Source organism: Furipterus horrens, unplaced genomic scaffold (genome assembly GCF_987537825.1).
Source record: "Furipterus horrens unplaced genomic scaffold, mFurHor1.1.pri manual_scaffold_4, whole genome shotgun sequence".
NCBI lineage: Eukaryota > Metazoa > Chordata > Mammalia > Chiroptera > Furipteridae > Furipterus > Furipterus horrens.
Window position 1 is genome coordinate 153,285,710 of NW_028327174.1, and position 10,161 is coordinate 153,295,870.

The window sequence follows — 10,161 nt, forward strand, 5'->3', positions numbered from 1 at the left end:
TCTTTGATGTGACACCCTGTGTATTTCTCAAGGAAGTCTGACTAAAATAATTCCCACCAGGACTGTCAAATACATGTGATGGGATAAATGTGTCTGTTTTGTTAATTCTTAAAATCTTTATCACATATTTCTTGCTACTTGCCACTAATATCTAATTCAGATGCTTAAAATCAGGGATTATACATAGCAGAGGAGGGCTTTGAACGTTATTTGTTAAATGAATATGTAAATAAGTATTCAAACTAACAGTGAACCTAGACAATGAGGAGGTACTTTGGTGAAAAATGAAATGAATTAATGAAACCAGGATATAAAAAGGAGAGAAAAATATTTATAGAACTACTTAGGAGAACTCACGATCTTGTTGACAAGCCAAGTTTTATAAATAAAAAATAGATAAATTAAGCCAGTTTTTAATCCAGAGTTGAACATGATAAAATAGGAACCTATGACCTTTTTTGCCCTATAACATGCTTATTTCTCCCACCTGTACTTTTTTCCTACTCTAACTCTCTGATTCTACAATGAGGAAGTAGCTTGCTCTCAATTTCTTTTTCTTTTAAGTAAAAGATTTTCCCCCTGTATCAGGCAGGATATTTCACACTGGAGTGTAAGACCATGTGTTACTTTCATTGGGGGGAAAAAAGAAGCAAATATCTGGTCCCTGATTTTTAAGGGGCTTAAATCTAGCCAGAGTAATAGGACATGAAAACATTAAATAACAGCAGTAGAGGTGCTAAATAGCATCTGCAAATAAGTAGGGTAGTGGCTGCCTTCTCCAGCCTCACAATCCTGTCCTTGACCAACAAGACATAAGCATTGTGTGTGTGCGTGCGCGTGCATGTGTGGTGATTCTATTACCCTATCACTATTAAGAAGAGGCTTTCCAACCATCAACAAAACAAAAGGACAAAGTATTGAATGGGAGAATATATTTGCAAATGACATATCCATATAGGGGGTAACATCTAAAAGTTATATAAGCAACTCATACAACTTAATTAAAAAAATAAACAAGTCTATCAAAAACTGGACAGAGGATAAGAAACATTTCTTGAAAGCAAACAGAGTTGGCCAACAGCACTAATCAGAAAAATGCATGTCAAAACCAGAAAAATGCATGTCAAAACCACAATGTGGTACCACTTCACACCTGTCCGAATACCTATTATCAAAAAAAGTCAACAAATAACAAGTGTTTGCCAGGATGTGGAGAACAGGAAATACTCATGAACTACTAGTAGGTCAGTCAATTAGTGCAGCCATTAAGGAAAACAGCATGGAGAGTCCTCAAAACACTAAAAATAGAACAATAATACAACCCAGAAATTCTACTTCTTGATATTTATCTGAAGAAAATAAAAACACTAATTTGAAAAGATACACACCCTCTGTTCATTGCAGAATTATTTACAATAACCAAGATATGGGAGCAGCCTAGGGGTCCATGATAAATGAATGGATAAAGAAGATGTGGCACATATATACGATAGAATATTACTCAGCAATAAAAAAGAATGACATTTTGCCATTTGCAACACCATGGATAGTCCTAGAGGGTATTATGCTAAGTGAAATAACTCATAAAGAGAAAGACAAATATCATGTGACTTTACTTATATGTATAATCTAAAAAACAAAAGAAATGAAAAGATAAAACAAAACAAAAACAGACTCATAGAAATAGAGATTAAACTAATGGTTGCCAGAAGGGAGGTGTATGGGGGGATTGGTGAAAAAATGAAGGAGATACAGTCGATAATATCATGATAACTTTGCATGATGACAAATGGCTACTAGACTTATTGTGGTGATCATTTTATAAAGTGTATAAATGTCAAATGACTATATTGTGCACCTGAAACTAATATATTATATGCCAACTATCCTTAGATAAAAAAGAAGCTGTCTTCCTCTTATTTATTGCATCTCTAATATCAACATTTATTACATGATAAATCAAACTCTCTTCTTTCCTTACCTAAGAGTAAAGAAGGCTGAGATAGGTCCTATTAGCCTTTCCCTAGTAAGAGTAGTGCAAGTGGTCTCAATACTTGAATAAACATAATACAATCCTGCTCAACGCTGAATGTGACCTGTCTTTTAACAAATTTAGGATATTTCTTCTTTCCAAGAACCTCCATCATAGACTTTCTCTATCTTCTCACAGGGCTGGGTGAAACACAAAACAATGTTGGTCAAAATACTTATTTCAAATTAAAAAAGGAACAGACAGCTCAAAAATAGAAGGCAAGTACTGGGATAACTACATTTGTAGAAGTTGCTTTGCCATGGTGAACCCAAGAAAAGAATTTTTCTTAATAACTGGCATTCTCAAATACGTTTGGTTCCAAATTATTGTTCAGCCTCAGAAACTCCATTTGCCTGATGTCAAGTCTCTGTGATTTAAGCCTATAAACTCCCTGGAATCTAGAGTTAAGGTGGTTGCTTTTCAATCCTTCTACCTGCCTGTATGTCCTGGCATGTGAGTGTTAGTAATAATGAACCAACAGTGTTTCTGCACATCTCTGTAATCCTTCAGTGTAATGGGAAAACCAATCTGTGCTCCACACTCTAAATCACATTCAGTATATTAATATTTACTTGGTCAATCTTGTTTCTTTCATCTTTTCCTCATGGAGAAAAAGTAAGCCACCCAACTCAATGATAATCATTGCATTATGTAAATATTTTGGAGGTTCCAAAACTACTTAATATTGACTGGGCTCAATAAAGGGCAAATATATTTTAAAACAACAACAGTAATAGTAACAAAACAACAGAATCCATCAAGATTTGTTTAAACATATTCAAAACCAAAACTTCTATAGATTTTACTAAGCGTGAACATTCTCCATCTCACACCACTCCACCCATCAAAACATTTTGCCACTTTTAGGGAGGGTGAAGCCATCTGTACTAGAGAACTTGGTGAGAGCTCATGGGTATGATTCTTAGAGAATGGCTATATATTCCAATACCCGGAAACACAGCCAGCCCTTTAAAAATCATTCATCATTTGATCAAGAATGATTTTGCTTTTGGTTTATATCATGCTGAAACATGGGAGAAGAACAAAAAGTCCAGTCTACAGAAGCTGAGGCATTGATCTGGGTGAAGGTCTGAATTACTTTACTGACTTCTTATGTGCCTAGGGATTTGCTCTAAGCTATAAAAGCAACGAGTAGTGCTAAAGTCACAAAATCATTAAATCATATATTTGGCAGGGCCATAGAGAGACCATCAGGTTAATTCTCTTTTCAGACGACAAAAAAAAAAAAAAAAGCCTTTTTAGTTTGAAATGACATTAAACGAAAAAAGGCACTCAACAAATATTAGTATATTTATGGCAATGAAAGGGATCTTTTAATTTTGTAGTAACAAAACTTTCTAATAATTAGCAAACATGTCCTTAAGAAATTATTATTGTTATTATTTTATCTTCACCTGAGGATATGTTCACTGACCCTAAAGAGAAAGGAAGGGAGAGGGAGAGATGGGAAGAGATGGGGAGAAAGCAAGGAGAGGGAGGGAGAGAGAGAGGGATAGAGGGAGGGAGAGAAACAGCCAGACATTGATCAGCCACCTCCTGCATGCACCCCAACTGGGAATCAAATCTGCAGATCCCTGGTGCACTGGATGGTGCTCAAACCAACTGACCTACCTGTCCAGGTACCTAAAAAATTACTTTACTCATTCATTCACTTAGGGAACATTTTAAATGACCTACTATGTGCCTGGCATTGATACAAAGTACTGCTTAATTATTTGACCCCATTCTACCAATTTTAGAGAAGACACATAGTAGAGAAGAAAAGCTGGTCATTTTTTATAAGCAAGTTTCTCACATAAAGTCTATTCTATTTAGTGCTTTCCAAAAGGTGTGTATTAATCATTATTAATTCTATTCAGCTTTTTCATGCATGCAGGTAGGAATACATATGTCATCTCATTGAATGAAAGATATGAGTCATATAACAAAAAGTTGTATATTTTTTAACTGAAAATCAAAATCAATGAAGATATAAGAACACAAATTCAAATACAGGAGATGAAAGGAAAATTCTATAATTTATAAGTATGTAGTCAAAAGCTCGACCCTGGCTGGTTTGGCTCAGTGGATTGAGCGTCGGCCTGCGAGCTAAGTGTCGCTGGTTCGATCTTCCAGTCAGGGCACATCAGAGAAGGAAAACTCTGACTCCAAAAAACCTCCGCTGCCTTGCGGCATACCTCTTCAGGGGAAAGGCTAAGGGAGTAAACCCCGACAGAAAATCCGGAGCCAGAGTCCCTAAGGCGGTTTGACGTTGTAGTCAACACCGGCAACTCCTGCGGCGCACCTGAAGCCAAGCTGTATTGACTCCGTCTTTCCCTTGGACCCTTCAGCTGCGAAGAGAGGGGGGTGTCTGCTGCATGGGCAACAGCAGACCCTCCATATCACCCTGCCCAGGCTCTGTAGCTTCAGCTCCACTGGAGAGGACACTCCAGCGTCATCGCAAGATGTCGATTCAACACGGGAGGAGACAGATACCGTGTCACTCCCGAGTCGGACTGCACAGCCATTCTCGGTGGTGCAGATAGACTCTTAAGAAGCTACACCATCGTCTCTCGAGACGGACGGCTGCCGACGAGTCAAAAGCTCACATTTGACGTTGAGCTTCCTGGATGCCTAGGTACAAAGTGAGGTATGGTGAATCGCATAGTTCATACTGACAGAGAAGAGGAATGTATTTACTCTTTAAGAGAAGCAAGGTTTTCCTTAGCATTTGAAGGCAAAATAACTTATGTGGAGCCTTAGGTAGTGAGTATGCTCCATCGCAACCTTCCTTCAGCAATGGCAGAATAGGTTTCTCTAGAGTAGACTATTTCTTACAATGTACCTTTATGTTTCATTCAGCCTGGTACAATGTCTGGCATGTATTAGATACTGAAAACAAGAGTGAACAATAATAAAAAGGAAACAGAAGCATTATTAAGCATAGAGAATTCTATCCTTGAGTATGCACCAAGATAAAGTGATTTAAGAATGAGATTCTTGAAATTATGACAGATGAGCACATGCACTTATTTCTATTTCTTAAAATGTGCTTAAAATCACAGTAAAAAAAACATTTAAATAATCAAGAAGAATGGATTAAAAAACAATAGCATAAAATTTGCAGGATCAAAAAAGCAGGTAGTTTTAAGTAGCTGAATTCAAAGACCAAAGAGAGCTGAAAACCATGTGTATTGCAATGGAGACCCAGAAGCCAGAAGCCGGCAATTATACTGCAGAATTCAGAAAGACTAAGGACCTGGAAATACTAGGGAGCTACAACTGTGTGTAGGCTTGAAAATAGAAAGACTAATTTAAAGTCTAGACAAGAAGCAGTTCCACCCCAAGATCTTCTCTCTAACACACACAGCCAATGAACTTCTTCTCCCCAAGACTGGAAGAAAACTCCACGTTAAGGCTTTAGATGGTTTGGAAGCAAAGGAATTTTTAACTTGTTACTGACTGGCATAGCAAAATGTACACGTAGAGCAAGAGGTTATAGAAGAAGTGTTAAGTAAAATTTGACTCTCCTTCAAGACACTCTATTACTTGCCTCTTTAACACACTGGCAGCCAGTCAGGAGAATAAAGGATAATTTTCTAGAGAAATGTACTGGATCAAGAAATTCTGATATTCAGTAGTCACCAAGCAAAACAGCTAGGTTCCCGCCTGATAAACCTAAAGTTAAATTCACCATTTATATGCAAATATATGGAGATAGAACTTCCATTCAGGTATTTAGTGCTTTACTCTTAAATATGAAAGGCCAGTCAAGGATCACTAGGCATTTGAGGAAATCCTCTGACATGAAAGACAGAAAACAAAGCAGACAGAACAGAAGGAACGTGAAGGGAATAGACACTATGAGGAGCTGAAAAAATTACAAAAATGTATTACTTTAAGATTGTTGAAAGAAGACAAACAAGGGGAGTACAAAAAGAGAAACACAAAAAACATTTAAAAATAAGTTTTGAAAATTGGAATTAAAATATCATAGCAGAAAAAATAATCTAATAGAATGTTTAGAATATAACTGAGACCTCCCAGAAATTAGTGGTGAAACATTAAAGAGATAGCAAGTAGAAAGAAAATACATATAAGAAAACAAGATTAGTTAAACATGTTGTTACAGAAACAGGGGTGTTCCAAAAAAACCCCAGATGGGGAGAAGGAAGCAGCTTTTGGAATGCCTCCACATGCCTGAGGCTGGTGGCTAGTGTCTTTCTTATGCAAAATGGCTTTAATGCATCCAAAGCCTCAGGTAGATGGGAGGGGACTTGGAGCAGCCCAGGGGTTCTGTAACAATGTGACTAATCCATAATATAGAAAGTAAAGAAATTTGATAAGGAAACAATTCAGGTAATTTTCCTAGAATTGAAAAATAGGAGATTCCAGAATCAAAGGATCCACTGAATAAGCACTGCAATGAACATATACCAAGGTAGATGATTGAAATTTCAATAGGTGGAGCCAGCATAACTGAGTACAAAGGAAAGGTCTTCAAAACTTTCAGAAATATAAGTTTAAAAACCTCATTAGAGGAATGAGGAATCAGAATGGCAGTGGACTTTTCAATCACCCAACTGAATTAAGAAAAGAAAAAGTAATGTTTCTAAAACCCTGGCTTCCAATGAAAAATTTCATAGTCATATGATTTATCAAGTATGAGGATGGAAAAGACATTTTCATATATACTGGGCCTCAAAAACAATCACTATGTCTATGTCTCAGAAGCTACCAGAGAAAGTATTCTACCAAACATGCAGGGAACTAAAAAAGAGAAAGCTGTAAGTTCCATGAACCAGACAATCTAATAAAAGATACAAGTTAAAAAAATCCAAAGGATAATGGTAAAGAACTTAAAAAAAAAAAAAAAATTCTGGTAAAACACATACAGTATAAAATTTTCCATCATAAAGTGTAGTGTAGTTAAATAATGTTATGTAATTTTATACTGTTGTGCAACCAATCTCCAAATTTTTCATATTGTAAAACTGAAACTTTAACCAATAAATAATTTCCCCATTTGCCCCCTCTCTCCAGTCTTTGGCAACCATCATTGCACTTCCCATTTCTTTATGAATTTGACTATTCTAGATAACTCACAAGTGAAGCAATACTGTATCTGTCTTTTTATGACTGGCTTATTTCACATAACATACATTTTTAAAGTCTGTAGCATGTGTCAGAATTTTCTTTTTGTTGCTGAGTAATAGTCCATTGTATGTACATATTAAACAACATTTTGTTTATCTATTCATCAGCTGATGGACATTTATTTGGTTGCTTCTATCTTCTGCTATTTGAAGTAATGCTGCTACAAACATAGATATACAACTATCTGTTCAAGACCTTGCTTTCAATTCTTTGGACTTTTGTACTTAGAAATACAATTGATGATCATATGGCAATTCTATTTTTAATTTTCTGAGGAACTACCATACAGTTTTCTATATTAACTACACTATTTTACATTCCCACTAACAGTGCACATGGACTTCAATTTCTCTACATCCTTGCCAACACTATTTTCTTTTTTTCTGAATGTAGCCATTCTAATGGTTATAAGGTACCTTGTGGTTTTGATTTACATTACCTTAATGATTAGTGCTGTTGAGTATCTTTCCATATGCTTGTCGGTCATTTCTATTATATTTCTTTTTGGGAAAAAATGTCTATTCAAGTTCTTTGCCCATTTTTAATTAGGTGTTTTGGAAGATTACTCGTTGGTTTTGAAGCTGTTGAGCTGTAAACATTTTTTGTATATTCTGGATATTATTAAGATATATAATTTGCAAATATTTTCTCCCATTCCATGAATTTCCTTTAACTCTGCTGATTGTGTCCTTTGATGCACAGAAGTCTTCAGTTTTAATGTAGTCCAATTTATCTATTTTTTCTTCTGTTAGGTGTGCTTTTGGTGGCATAACCAAGAAATCATTACCAAATCTAATGTCATGAAACTTTGAGGCTATGTTTTCTTCCAAGAATTTTATAGTTTTAGCCTTATGCTTTTCTTCATTCTTTTGCACATGGATATTCACTTTTCCCAGAACTATTTGTAGGAAGACCATTCTTTCTCTATTGCATGGTCTTAGCGCTCTTGTCAAAATCATTTGCCCATATATGTAAGAGTTCTTTTTATGGGCTTACTATGCTATTCCATTTGTTTATATGTCTGTCTTTATGCAGTACAACACTGTTGACTACTGTAGCTTTGTAATAAGTTTAAAATTTGGAACTGTTGGACCTCCAACTTAGTTCTTTCTCAAGATTGTTTTGGTTATTCAGAGTCCCTTGAAATGCCACATGAGTTTTAAGATAAATTTTTCGATTTCTGAAAATTTTCTATCAGTGTTTTATAAAGATTGAATTAAATCTGCAGATCACTTTGGAGAGTATTGACATCTTAAAACTATGAAGTCTTTTAATCTATGAATATGAGGTATCTCCATATATTTGTGTCTTCTTTAAAATTTTTCAGCAATATTTTATAGTTTTCAGTATGTATATTTCACCGACAGTTAAATTCATAAATATTTTATTATTTTTGAACTATTGTAAACATAATTGTGTTCCTAATTTCCTTTGAGGATTGTTCATTGTTAGTGCACAGAAATAAAACTTATTTTTATGTGTTGATTTTGTATCCTGCAACTTTGCTGAATTTATTAAGCCCAAGAGGGGTGTGTGTATTTGTGAAATGTGTAGTGTTTTCTACACATAAAATCATGTCATCTGTAAACAGATAATTGTACTTCTTCCTTTCTAATTTGGAAGATTTACCTTTTTCATGCCTAATTTCTCTCAGTAGGCCAAGTACTATGTTAAGTGGAAGTGACAAAAGGGGGTATCCTTTTTTGTTCCAGATCTTAGAGGAAAAGCTTATAGTCTTTCTCCACTGAGTATAATGTTAGTTGTGGAATTTTTATACAGGAATCCCTCTCTATATTGTGGTTCACTTATCAAGGCCTCACTGTATCATGGTATTTTAAAAAATATTATATTTAATTATTTATCACAGATTTTTCACTATATGACAGGATTTTGTGGTACTGTATACATATGTTGTTAAAGTTATGTAGGTTTAAGAGTGCAGAATATGTCTGTTTAAGAACATAAGTCATGTTTATAAAAGTGTGGAAAAGGTTAGTAAGGGACTGGGAACGGTTTTTATGTGTGTGGGAAGGGTTTATAAAGCCTTAAAATATATATAAATACTAAAATAAATGTAAGGTTCTTACTTCGCAGATTTTCACCTGTCGTGGGGGTGTCTAGAACGTAGTACCCATAAGTGAGGGAATACTGCTTGGCCTTTATGAAGCGGAAGTAATTTTCTTCTAATCCTAGTTTGTTGAGTGTGTTTAAAATGAAAGGACATCAGATTTTGTCAAATGTGTTTTCCTGCATCAATTGAGCTTATCATGTGCTTATTTCCCATCATCATTATGACAATATGGTGTGTTATATTGATTTTCATATGCTGAACTATCTTTGTATTCCAGGAATAAATCCCACTTGGTCATGGTGTATAATCCTTCTAACATGCTGTTGAATTCACTTTACTAGAATTTTACTGAGAACTTTTGTGTCAATATTCATAAGGGTTATCGATCTTTAATTTCCTTTCCTTGCAGTGACTTTGGCTTACTATCAGGGTAATGCTGGCTTCATAGAATGAGTTTGAAGTCATTCCCTCTTCTTCAATCTTTTGGAAGAGTTTGAGGATTTATGTTAATTCTTTAAATGTTTCGTAAATGTAATCCATTTGCAAAACCGTTTTGACCCAGGCTTTTCCTTGTTGGGAAGTTTTTGATTTCTGATTCAATCTCCTTACTAGCTATAAATCTATTCATATATTTTATGTTTCTTTATGAGTCAGTCTTAATAGGTTACATGTTTCTTGAATTTCATCCATTTCATCTAAGTTATGCAATTTGATGGTGTACAATTGTTCATAGTGTTCTCTTACAATTTCTACTTCTGTAGCATCAGTTGTAATGTCCCTCCTTTCTTTCCTAATTTTAGTTATTTGAGGCTTCTATTTTTTTCTTAGTCAGTGTAGCAAAAGGAATGTCAATTCTGTTGATCTTTTTGAACAATCAACTCTTGGTTTTGTTAATTTCCTC